This window comes from Bactrocera neohumeralis, chromosome 4 (assembly GCF_024586455.1).
Source record: "Bactrocera neohumeralis isolate Rockhampton chromosome 4, APGP_CSIRO_Bneo_wtdbg2-racon-allhic-juicebox.fasta_v2, whole genome shotgun sequence".
Lineage (NCBI taxonomy): Eukaryota > Metazoa > Arthropoda > Insecta > Diptera > Tephritidae > Bactrocera > Bactrocera neohumeralis.
Window position 1 is genome coordinate 77,236,359 of NC_065921.1, and position 13,894 is coordinate 77,250,252.

At 37.6% G+C, this 13,894-nt stretch overlaps 1 protein-coding gene across 5 annotated transcripts in view; it reads right to left on the reverse strand.

Annotated features, from left to right (window-relative positions):
- The window catches only part of LOC126756146 (putative polypeptide N-acetylgalactosaminyltransferase 9), a 524,546-nt gene that overhangs the window by 147,320 nt on the left and 363,332 nt on the right, over positions 1–13,894 (reverse strand). The gene's annotated exons all lie outside the window — the stretch shown is intronic.

Genomic DNA, 13,894 nt, shown 5'->3' on the forward strand with positions numbered 1-13,894 from the left:
AATTTGCATGGAGAAACTGACGGGTTCACGAGGTTCGACTTTCTATGTTGTTGTTGTTGTAGTTTGAAAGTGTTTCTAAAATAATTTCGAGGAGTGCTGCCGAGTTGATAGTCCTAGGCCGGAAAAATCCGGGTCCGTTCCGATTTCTTAGACCTGGCTGTCGTGGGCTTTCTCTCAAGCGGCGATTTCACTCTTTTTACAAGAAGTTTCCTTGTTCTTGAAGTAATTTGGAGGAGTGGTGCCGAGTTGTTAGTCCTTGACCGGATAAAAATCCGGGTTCGTTCCGTTTACATAGACCTGGACTTTCATCCAAGCGCCGATTTCACTCTTTACAAGAAGATTACACCGGAAGAACTCAATGGTATAGCTTTGGATCAAAATAAGAATGCTAATGATTTTCTTAAAACAATTCAGGTTTTACTTTCTAATACTCGGGACATGTAGTATTAACATCCTGAGATTCTCCAAGTGGACCATCTAGTTGAGTGTTTTGATTGAATTCTCCACTCCACTCCACTCCACTTCAATTCAATTCAATTCCATTAAAGTTCTCTCTTGGTCAGTTCTAAAAGATCAATAGCGTGTTTTTTTGAATTTTTCTTTGAAGAAACCGATTTTTAGAATGAGTTTCTACATTCGTGTGCTATCCAAACCTGCTTCCAGATACTTTATGTGAACCTTACTTGTTAACTCTACCCCCTTGGCGGTTTTTCCTTATAAATCATATCAGTCTCAGTCTCGAGGGCGTTTAAGTCTTGGTTAGCCGGTATCGTCCATTGGTAAATGACACTTACAGCGTCGTTACCCTACTAATACTGTCAAGGAACTTGCCCGTCTCTCGTACATCTATTTCATCTGAATAAACCATCAGCTTGGGTGCTCTTCTTTCACTTTTTCCCAGAAACTAATTTTCTACAAGTGGCCATAGGAGAGGTGACAGTTCACATCCCTTCGGGAGTTAATGTTTGCACTAAACTGAGCTCTCTGTGTTCCATTCTTTTATCCATTTTTGTCATTTAGCTTTTGCTAAATAAACGTGGTTGGCGAGCTCTATGCCGGCTGCTTCCAGCTTTGCGTCATTGGAGATATAGTTAAATGTTCCGCTTATGTCAATAAAGACACCCAGAGCATATTCCTTATATTCTAGAGCCTTTGCTATACTTAATAACAAGTAGGCGAGTAAAGTGCAGTCTCAGTGGAACCACTTTTGGTTTAATCGTGCTTTCGTTTGGTGAGCCGATGGAATCTTGTGTCTAACGAAGATGCCCATATTTTTATGTGCATTCAAAAGTAATGAGTTTCGCCCATAGATAATCGGGTGCTTGAATAGTAACTCCAAAGCATAGCTACCTCGGTTCTCTTTCTAACTTGCAGCAGAAGCTTTTCTACGACTTCCTCTTGGTTACGGGAATGCCTGTTTTATATTCCTGATGTAATTCTGTGTACTTAACCTTATATTCCCTGTAGCAGGAGGCCTCATCGGCTATCTGTGCCAGTTTGAAGAGTTCCACAACTCCACCAAGGCGACTTCGAATCACGCCTAGCATGTGATGGAGGGCATGGCATGTGATACGCTTTATTGAGAGTAATTTGAATAATTATTTATTAAAGCCTCATATACATATATACTTATTTATATCCATTTAATTGGCCAACTAAATAAAAAGGGCGTACAAAGCCATGCACGAAACTACCTCGAGCCGACAAAGTTTGTTCAAGCAATTTGCTCAGTATTATCGCTTACCAACCACCAGAAGGAAGCCGCTTTCCAATGAAAATAAGCAAACTGAGCGCTTCAGCCGACATTCTTTTGTGGCCGCATACTTTTTCACAGTGAACTTTGGCTGCAACTCAACCACATTTGCGCGCCTCAGCAACCCACTTTGAGCTAAGAGGGTTAAGTGGATAAGCTTACAACGCCGAGTGAAGAAGATTGGAGGGAAAAATGTATATATAAGCTATAGAAAAGCCGCTATCAAAGCAGGCAAAGGAATGAGAACGACGAGAATGATGCCAAACGGCAGAAATAAGAATGCAGATTTGATAATATATGTGTATATGTATATATAATTATAATGAATGAATACATATATACATTTATATATGTATATATATCTAATTGACTTGTGGGAGCATGTTTGCAATGTCAACACATACACACTCCCCCATTAATAGCCGCCTAATACGACACAAAGTATCATTAACATAAGCGCCTTTCAAAGCACGCATGCAACGAAGACAACAAAAACAAGAGAGACGTCGAAGTAGACTAAATGACGACGGCGCAGCCTTCTATAGCGATATAATCAAAATAAAGAATATGGAAGAAGCAATGTGCTTAACCTAATAAAGGCGAAACTATGCGCAAGTATTTGAAGCGTGCCACAAGCACCATGTTGCAAGTACTATGTGGAATTAATAGTACTTGTAATATAAACGTTATTGCAGCATAAACTTACATATGTAGCTGTAAGCGCTCAACAATGCAAAAGAGCGATTACACGCACAAACGCATAAATTCACTATATGCATATAAGCTGGAATTTGGGCTTACACACATACACACATACATGTAAAGGCGTACAAGCTCTTATTTTATATTATATATTAGTGGGAGGAGGAACCGATATTTGCCACGCACATGTCATTGGTGTGTATGCTAATAGCTATAAGTGAAAATCAAACAGCATTTTTAAGAAGTTTTGAACTGGTCTGAAAGTAACCAGTTACTAGTGCATTGTTGCCAACTTGAAATCTAGATAGAATGAAAAATTTTGGCATGGCTAATTTATTTTTTAGGAAATTTTCTACTGGTCCGAAAGTAACTAGTACGTTACTAGTAATACTTTTTGACAACTTGAAATTTACATAGAACACCATGCCAAAATGTGGTATTTTATTTAGATTTCGAGTTGACAAAAATATTACTAGTAACATACTAGTTGCTTCCGGAACAGTACAAAATTTCGCATAATTTTTTTTTTATTTCCATTTACTTACACACTAATGACATGTGCGTGGCGTTTCTCTTTAAACTTGATAATAAATCTCCAGAATTTTTATTCCGCGTTTTCTAGATGGAACAGACCCTGCAATCAGTGATCTAGTTCATAAGCACGCATGTACCTACATATTTTAGTCTGCTTAGCTTAGCATGTAAATGTGCTTGCAAAATTATTTCTGCTTTTTACCGTTATGCCTCTTACCGTTAGCGATTACGACATGGCTCAAGCGAAATTCCAAGGCATTAAAAAAGTTTAGCGAAAATATGACAACAACGTTTGCAAGGTGTATTTAAAAGTTGGTATGCAGCAACAACAATAACAACCCTGCAGCAGCAAGGTGAAGGTTCTTTACTGCAATTTCGTCGCACGAGCAACGCACATGAACACACACATGCTCGTGAGCGCAAAAACTTACGAACGAAACGACAGCTTAGCGTAGATTTTATGGTGAAAGTAGGGTGCGGGGGAGGTATGTGGTAGGGTAGCAAATATTAAAGTATTAAGTGAGGTTAAATGACTTAAATGCGCAATGAAGAAATTTAATTTCATGTAAGCTAGTAAAGCAGATTAGAAAATGCACAAAGTTGATGGAATTTGTATTGGCAATTTTATTTAATCCTCAATGTTGAGCAGGAGATGAGAAAAGAGCTTTTGCAAGGAAACTAAAAGCAATCGAAGTTGAAAGAATAGTAGTAGTAAAAATATTTTTGGGGTTACATAAAATTATAGTATACCTTGCATCATCAATTGGAGAAATTAATAAACAGGCTGCGTGGTTTTAAGAAGTTTTGCTTACCTGGAAGTAAATAAATTGCAAAAATGGTTAAAAATCAGATATGTTATTGCTATAAATTATAAAGTATTTTGTAATTTTATTTTAAAATTTTACAATCTAGCAACATTTTCTAAGTGTAAAATCAATCCAATTAAAATAAATTTTTGCTTGTTATCACACTTTTTATAATTCACTACTCTTGTACTCTTAATATATTTAACTGTTGTAAACACGTGGCAACCCTTTTTGAAATTACGTTCACCTTTTATGAAATTCAGCTTCACAGTTGCTTTTTTATAGCATGAAAGGGTATAAGAAAATCTTTGTTCTGATTTGGATTGTTCCGTGTTACAAATTTCATGGCAAACTTAATATATGTACATACATACTATGTAAACGGTATAATAACAACTGATTTTCGAACAGGTGGCAGCTATTTTTAAACAAATTGCATATATGTATATTTTTTTAACCAAAGCAAGCAAAGCAACTTACTAGGCCTTATGTAATGTTCTAAACCTTAACATTTTTCTATTTATAATTTAAACACAGTGGCAACTCTATCTCTCTAACTAACTCTAAAATCTATTTTTTAAATTATTTTTATTTTATCCCCATATTACCAATTTCTAAAATTTTATTGAAAAATTGTAAACATGTGGCAACCCTTAAATTTTTTCACTTCAGCTTTTTTCAGTTTAATACCCAGTGTTCTGCATCTTATAGTTTATCATACTCACTTATACTAGAAAGTTTTGAATTTCATCGCATTAATATGCAGGGTATAATTAAAAGTAATTTCGAATAGGCGGCAACTACATATGTATGTATATGTACATATACTTAAACTAACTTCATATTTATATGCTGTTTTTTTTTTTTTAATTAAAGTAACTTACTTAACTTAAAACTTGTCTGTTTATAATTTTAACACAATGGCAACTCTCTCGAAAAATATGTGCGGAAATTTTTTTAAATTATTTTATTTTTATGCCTATATTGTCAATATTGCGTTAATTTTCAAAAATTTAATTGAAGAAATTCTAAACAGGTGGCAACTACTCTGAAGCAAATTTCATTTATATATATAATTAATTCTTAATTAAAGCAACTTACTAGGTCATATATAACTCTTCTAAACCATACAATTTTTGTATTTATAATTTTACTTTATAATAAAATGGCAACACTTTCGAAAAAAAAATGTCCAAAATTTTTTTTTATTATTTTATTTGTATGCAAAGATTGTCAATTTTGCGTTAATTTTTTAGGAATTTAACTGAAAAAATTGTAAACAAGTGGCAACCCTACTTAAAATTATTTTCAATTCAGCTTTTTTTCTTAACTATCTTGTAAATATGGAGTAATTCTTTAAATTGTTGACTCGAAAGTATTAGTTTATTAGGAACTGCACGTTCTCTTCTCTTTTGTTCTCTCTCGCTCTTTTCTGCCTTTACTTCTATTTCTCTCTCTCCCTCCCTTACTATACTTTTCTCACTTTCTCTTTTTACGTATTTCACTCTTTCTATTTCTCGCCTGACATAAATTTGTGCATGGGAGAGTGCATTTTGAATAAGATCAGGGTCAAGAGAGAACTAGATATGCCGTTGAGCCGCTTTCAGAGACTTATATTTGAAATTCCTGCTTAAAAACATTATTGCAAACAAAAAATGGCTTTGTTTAGAGGATTAGTCTCTTAACTCGTTTAACACAAAAACCACTTTCCAACATTAATTTTATAGAAAAAATCCCTCCCCAACGTCAGCTGTTAGATTGTATGAAGTGTTACGGTATTTGGCATCTCAACTGCATTTGTGGCATTTAATGGCGACTAAGCCGTTGACTAACTTATTTTCACAGACTTTACACAAACACACTCACAGGGACACGCACATGCACCAACACATTTGTTGCAAAAGCCACTTTGCACTAAATTCACCACTAATTGCAATGTCGGAATTATTCACTAGCCTGAGCTCGCGTCCCGAAGCGTAGTAAATGTAGCGTCACAACAATGCAGCGGTTGGAGCGCCTCAAGGGTGTTGTAGTTAGAGCACTTGCACCACAAGTACTCAAACATAGTACACAGTCCCACAGGTCTTTGTGTGTGTGTGCGTGTATTTTTGCACACAAATCGCAGTTTGCTGACCCGAAATGTGCAATTTTCGACGTAATTCGACTAAAATAGTCTGCTTTTTCGCCACCGCGTGCACCACAAGCACAGCGCTGAATTTTTTAAAGAATTTTTTTTTTCACCGCTTCGGTGTTTGTGGCGACGAGTGTTAATTGCATTAAACAGAAAAATTTATTTTTCCGGTGATTGGGCTTTTGCAGCGCGTCAAATACGCTTTGAGCGCGGCAATTGCTTTTACTTTGCGGTTATTTTAGGTCGTATTAAGTGCAGGTGGTGTATGGTAGTGGTGTTTTTCGGAAGCACCGGTGCGTATGAGTGACTTAAATTTTTACGAAATTCTTTAATTGGTGAATTTTGGAGTTTAGCTTATCATTCAATTGCAACCCTAAAGCTTGGAGCACTGCGTTGCAGTGGATACGCCTAATTAAATACCGACAAGGGGAAGGTGGACGGGGAAAAGTTGCCGTTGAAGAGGCGTAGTGATGTATAGATCGAAGCTAGGAGGTAAGGTTGAAGAAGGCGTCTTATGTACAAGTTTAGCTTCAGTGTACCAGACCATTGTGATGCTTCTTAGAAAGGAAAAGCCGAAGCCTCTATAGAAAATAATACAATAAATTATTAGCATGATGAGTTGAGTCAATTTAGCCATGTCCATATGGTTGACAGTCTGTCTGTACGCAAGTTAGTACTCCAGTTTGGGAGATATGGCTCTGAAATTTTGCACACATGCTTTCCTCTCAAAGCAGTTGCTCATTTGTAGGAACCACTGATATCGGATCACTATAGCATATAGCTGTCATACAAACTGGTCGATCAAAATTTATTCTTTGTATGGAAAATTTTTACATTTAAGGATATATCTTCACGAAATTTGGTAGAGACTATTATCTAAGACAATGCTACAATATCTGCAGAAATTGTTCAGATCGAACTATTATAGCATATAGCTGTCATATAAACTGGTCGAACAAAGTTTATTCCATGTATAGAAAACTTTTATATTTGAGGAGATATCTTCACGAAATTTAGAACTGAAAATTTGCCAAGTCAGGGGCACAATCTCTGAAGAAATTGTTCAGATCGAACTACTATAGCATATAGCTGTCATACAAACTGGTCGATCAAAATTTATTCCTTGTATGGAAAACTTTTACATTTGAGGAGATATCTTCACGAAATTTGGTAGAAAGTATTGACTAAGGCAGTGCTACAATGTCTGCAGAAATTGTTCAGATCGAACTACTATAGCGTATAGCTGCCATACAAATCGACTGATCAGAATTACGATTTTTTATGCATTTTTTATAAAAAAAGCTCCTGTGTACGGTATTAAAGGGTATTGTAAAACAAAAACAAAAAATATAATAAAAAAGTTAACATCTTTTTTGTTTACCGCGAACTAAAAGTTTTTAGACTCACACACTAGGTCAAACATGCGCCCCTTCAATAGCATAATTTCAGGTAAAGATTATCATAAATATTCATTATTACTAAATATGCTAGAATCAACTTACATTTTCTTTTAATTACCTATTTAACCTTTTTTTCACAGAACATAATTTTTTTGATGCAAACCACCTTACTTGACTCAGCTCCAAACATGTCGTCACTTAAAAGTCTTTCACACTTAAATGAGAGCACGTGTTCATGCGTACATACATACACAGATACTAACAGCAGCCACGTGACAATCATCAGAATGCTATGCACCTGCCTAACTCTTCGCACATGCTTTTAACTAACGTCACTTCCACATTAATGGACTGACAATGGAGAGCTGAAACAATCGGAATTAAAAAAACTTAATTATAATTATATAATGAGTTATATAACAGTACAAGTGAGCTGGGAGTTCAGCTAGATTACTACATTTTGAAGAGCATTAATGAAGAGCACGAGCATGCCGTGTTTCGCTGGAAATCATAGCGCACCAGAGGGACGTGTTATTTCAGTAGGTTACGTATACGCCACGTCGGCTGTTAGTGTAGTGTAAATTGGCTGCAATTTAGTGTAGGAGTTGCAAATTGTTCAAAATTTCGTAATAATTTTAGTTTGGAAACTATGTTTTTGTTTAAATTTTACTACACTCGGCAGTTTTTTTATGACGGCACTTCCACTTAATTGGGTGCTTTGCACACACTAAAATTGTAAGCTGTTATGGGCGGCCGGTTAACCCAGCAATAGAAATGTAGAGAATGGAAGTTTTTTTTTTATAGAGTTTGTGGCTTTGAGCGTTAATCTTTTTCGACTAAAGAAAACTAATATTTTCAATGCAACATAAGTTTACTAAAAAACGTAAAAGATTCCTTAAATGAATTTTAGTTGCTTAGATTGTATGGAAGCTACATGCTCTAGTGACGGGATCTGAACCATTTCTTTGGAGGTTCCACCATTGTCTTGGGAAATAATCCATGCCGAATTTCGTGAAGATATCTTATCAAATAAAAAAGTTTCCCATACAAAGGCCTGATTCCCATCGTTCAGTTTGTATGGCAGCTATACGCTATAGTGGTCCGATTTAATCAATTGCTTTGGATGGTGAACCATTGCCTTGGAGAGTAAGGCATGCAAAATTTTGTGAAGATATCTCGTGAAATGGAAAAGTTTCCCATACAAGAACTTGGTTCTGAACGTCAATTTGTATGGCAGCTAAATGCTATAGTGGTCCGATATCGGCCGTTCCGACACATAAGTATCTTCTTGATGAAAAAAGGACAGTAGCAAAATTTCAGATCAATACCTCAAAAACTAGTAACTAGATATATACAACGTCAAGTGTGTTTAAGTGGGTACCAACGGAGGACAGCCTTACCCCACGACGCTCAAAAGCACAACGGATCAAATCAATGTATTGATCAGCACCCTAACAATATGACTGGCATTTCCAGTGCCAATTGGCAGTGTGGAATGGACACATTAACCACCTTCGTAGGGTTCACATTCGAATGATAAAGTGTCAGTTTTTCCGCCTTTGGATTTTACAACTTCACAACCACTCCATACATCCCGAGAGGCCAGTGCACAGGAGCAGGTTGCAGCGAACTCCAAGGGCTCCTGCTCCCAGTGGTACCAGAATTATGTCTCCTGTCAAACCTCATAGCCGAAACTACTACCAGTTGAGCTTCTATACTGCTCTGGACTGGTGACCATTACATGACATTACACGCACACACCATGCACACAAGAAGCTGATCTTAATTTTCAGTTAAACGTCTTAGCCACCTAAACAATTCACGCGCAATCGAACCTAACTGTTCGGCATTCCGACAAGTGGAGATCGCACCGCAAACATTTAAACGTCCATCAGTCCAGATAATCCCCATACCACCCAGACACCAAATATCCGAGTACATCGCGCATTCAGCTATTACATGTACCCAGTTCTCTATTCCCTGCCACCCCCTCCCCCATAAAGACAACCCGACCTATCAGATAGGTGCCTCTGATGCAAAAATGCATTCAGAAGGTCCGAACGTAAGCAGAAAACGTCCCGAATGTACTCATAAGACCGAATGTACTCATAAGTCACTCGTCCGTAAGGATCCCCAGCTGTCTTGCCACCTACACCTGACCCTATCATCTAGAAGCCTCCTGCTCCCTAAATATCCCTCCCTCTCCACATCATCAACGGAAATCCAGTCATTCGGCAGCAATGACATACTCAAGCCACTTCTTAACCTGAATGCAACAGTACGCTGTATAACAATCAGGTCATGAGGAGGTGCACCTAACAGAACCTGCATAGCATCCGTTGAGACGGTGCGACATGCAGGCAAACAGACAAGCATCATTCAAAGCCATACTAAAAGGAGTTTGTGGAACCGCAAGACCGTCGTGGCTGCTTCTCACCATACAGCGGCTGCATATGCAAACAAGCCACGATACATGGCGTCCAAGACCCCAATTACTCCACAAAATCGCATATTTGTATACAGACAGACGAGCGGACAGACAAACAGAGGGCCGAACGTGGTTAAATCAACTCAGCCCGTCATGCTGATCACTTACATATAGACTTCGCCGAGATTCTGATGTTTCCTTTTCAGTGTCACAAACATCAGGTCAAACTTAGTTCGCCCAAAAAAATATAAATTTTGGCTTAATCGAAGCCAGAACAGCCAAATTTTAAAATAAAATGGGTTTCGTATAACAATTCGATTCAACTTGAGTCGGATCTTGAACAGACTTTATAAACAGTCCCAATTTAGATTACTTTGCTACTAGTCCAATACTAGTTACTATGAGACTAGTTTCGAAACTAGTATGTATTCGAGCTATACACTGCAATATTTGTTCCTTATGTAGACCTCATCCGCACACCCACACTCCTACACTGTCAGACATGCCGTTATCGATTGTCGGTGTATTATTCTAGTTTATTTTATTGTTGTTCTTGCAGTAAAACTACTTTATGCAAATTACTTTGCAAACTGTTTTCATTTAATTTCCCACCCAAAAAATAAAAAGAGGGTTTTCATTACTCTAGCCGTAAAGTAGAGCGTTCGCAATTGGCAGTTGTTAGATGTTGCAGCTCAAAATGCAATGGCTTGCTGCACTAATACTTGTTTTTGTAAGGGTAGTCTAGTATATGCTGCAGCACTTAGCCGGCAACTGCGATTTTGGCTGGCAGCTCGTCCTGTCTAAAGCATGTTGCATTTTTGGCCAGCGGCCAAGTCGATTGTTAGTTCAGACATTTCGCAGCTGTGGCTGTTTTGCTTTGACTAGCCAACAAAAGCGTACGCGCCTGTACAAATATCCTTTAACGGTTTTTGCATAGCGAAAAGCAAACAAAAAAAGCAAGTAGTGCCGGTATCGACTCAACGATGGCTGCGTGGCACGTGAGGGTTCGGTAAAAGCGGGCGAAAGCCGCAACGAAAGCATGGCGTATACAGCCATTTAGGGAAATTCCAGAGCGGTTGCGAGGCGGTAACACTGTCTGACGTTATATATCTATATGGTATATAAAAGGGGTATGTATGTATGTATATAGAGGTACGTGAATGTTTAAGTTGTGTCTTACGTGCTACCAGCGCGCTTAAAAGATCGAACCCCATGCACATATAAACCTCACGCCACCTCACTAACTCTATATGCAAATCAGGCATTGATTTTCACCTGAAAGGTTCCTGTCGTTTAACACTCATTTATTTACTTATTTTTCTAGCAAGCCCTCATAAATGAACACACATAAATTGGCATGTAAATAGTTCAGTTCGCCGAGCCAAACTTTCGTATGTGCCGCACGTACACTTACTCTGCTCAAAAGCAATCAAATAAGTACAGACGTGTAAAGCAAAATCTAAAACGAAACTGCTAGACACTTAACCCTGCGCTGAGTCAAGGACTTTAAGGACATTGGAGTGTAGAAATTTAATACACACTGTTTGGGCAATACGCTTGGCCTCATTGCTAAGCAAAAATCAATAAACTGTTATGTGGAGTAATTTTTTTCGCTTTCGGTTGGTGCGTAAGCCTTTAATTAAGGAAGAGATGGGCATTGAGTTGAAATGTTTGCTCTGAGTTTATGCCTTAGAGCTCGATTTTAAATGATTTTAAGGATTCAGAGAGTTAGTAAGCACTTGATGAAGTGATGAAGCCTTTTTCGGCAAGTATTTTTATGACCTGAGCAGTGTTTGCCGCGAACTTTGTAATAGCCAGCAGGAACGCCGGAGACCCTATATAATCACACAGTTTTTGAGATATCGATCTGAAATTTTGCACACGTCCTTCCTTTTATAAGAGACTGTATATTAGTCGGAACCGTCGATATCGGACTACGATAGCATATAGCTGCCATACAAACTGAACGTTCGGAATCAAGTGCTTGTATGAAAAACTTTCGTGTTTGAAGAGATATTTTCACGAAACTTGGCCTCAGTTATTACCAGGGACAACGGTGTAATATCCAAAGAAATTATTCAGATCGAACTAATATAGCGAATAGCTGCCATACAAGCTGACCTTTCAAAAGCAAGTTCTTATATGGAAAACTTTTTTATTTGAGAAGGTATCTTCACAAAATTTAGCACAGATTATTTTCAAGGACGACGCAACAATTCTCGAAAGAAAAATTTTCCTTCGGACTACTATGTGATATAGCTGCCATACAAACTGAGCCTTCAAAAGGAAGGTCTTATATGGAAAACTTTTTTATTTGTCGAGATATATTCGCGAAATTTGGCACGAAATATCACTCAAGTCCCTGGTAGTTTCTCCGAAGAAATTGTCCTGATCGGACCACTAGAGCGTATAGCTGCCATACAAACTGAACGATCAAAATCAAAATCAGGTCGGAAAACTCTTGAATTTGTGAAAGGTATTACTGTTTCGGTACAACCAGAGTTTATATTTTTTCTTGTTTTTGTTTTCTTTATTGCACAGTCAGTTCTTTTTCTTGTTGACTTTCCGTTTTTGCGCCGAAACTTTGAGTCGTTTCATATTTCAGCTGAAATCTTTGCAGTATCTCGTATTAATATATACGTTAAACAGCAATCAACTGGCAGACCGTGTGCCCACAAAATTTTGCTTGAAACTTAATTAATTTAAAGAACAATTCGTAATATCCATGCTAATCAGCAATGCAAAGAGAACAAGTTGTTTTACCAGTTTGCAGTACACTCTTGCTTATTTGTTTTGCTGCTTATCTGCAGCCACTAGTTTTTTACAGACTTCAGACCTCACTTTCGAAATGTGATACGCGAGTGAATGTCAACAACTCAGCGTAAATAAATACCATATACAGTTGTTTGATCATATGCACTGTTTTTATGATGGCCACCAGAGTGGTGGAAGGGTGAGATAACGCAAAGATATGCATATCACTATGCTATAAGGGCTCCGAATTGCATTGATCATCGGTTGACCCCGAGCCACGTACAGGACGGCCATCAACATCAACTGATGATCGACGCGTCAATAAAATAAAGAAATTGGTGCTTGAAATTCGATGACAAATGGTCAAAGATCTTACTGACATCGTTGGAATATAGGAAGTATTAGTGAAAACTGTTTTGAAAGATTATTTGGTCCAAAAAAGTGATACCACAATTGGTTCCAAAATCACTCAAAATCATTTATAGCATCCTCGCTTTAAAGTCTGTGAAATAATGCTTTAAGGCTACCAGGATGTCATGAAACGTATTATTACTGGCGATGAGTCTTGAATCTATGCTTGTGACCCTAAAACAGCCGGTAAATCGGCCGAATATCGTGGTAAAAGTGAGCCGAATTCGATAAAACTACGTAAAAGCAGGTCAAAAATTAAGGCTATGTTGCCAGTTTTCTTCGAGTATCGAGGTTGATGCACTCCGAATACCTTCCGACCGGCCAGACTGTCAACAAGAAACACTATTGGATACGATAATACGATGTACGATAATGCACCGTCGCATACTGAATTGATTCTTCGTAGGACTTTCCCAAATTTTTTACCAATATCGTGTCACAACCACCGTATACGACTAATTTAGCTCAGTGTGACTTCTGGCTATTCAGCAAACTCAAACGAACGCTCCGAGAAAACCGCTTTGAGTCAATTGAAGACATTAAGCATGAATCGCTACTCACATTGAAGACTATTCCGGAAATTAACTTTAACAACTGTTTTGAGAATTGGAAAAAACGTTGGCACAAGTATATTGTGGCCAAGTGGGATTACTTTGAGGGGGACGACATAAATATTGAAGAATAATTTAAGACTTTTAAAATTATGAACAAGATATTACTATTTCTATGAGTAATTATCTTCAACTCAACGTAACTGTTGAGTCAAGCCAGTTTCATGCCACAGAGATTTTGAGATATGGTTTAAGTGAATCTGTAACTCTTTATAAAGCTTTACTAACATTGGCCTATTGGAAAGTCTCCAGCCTACCATAGTAAACACATCTTTTTTGGACAAAACTGGTTTTATTTTATCCAACATGGTTCCCTTCAAGTGTGACTATAGTGGCCCTCCAACTTTTCGGTACAATTTTTGTA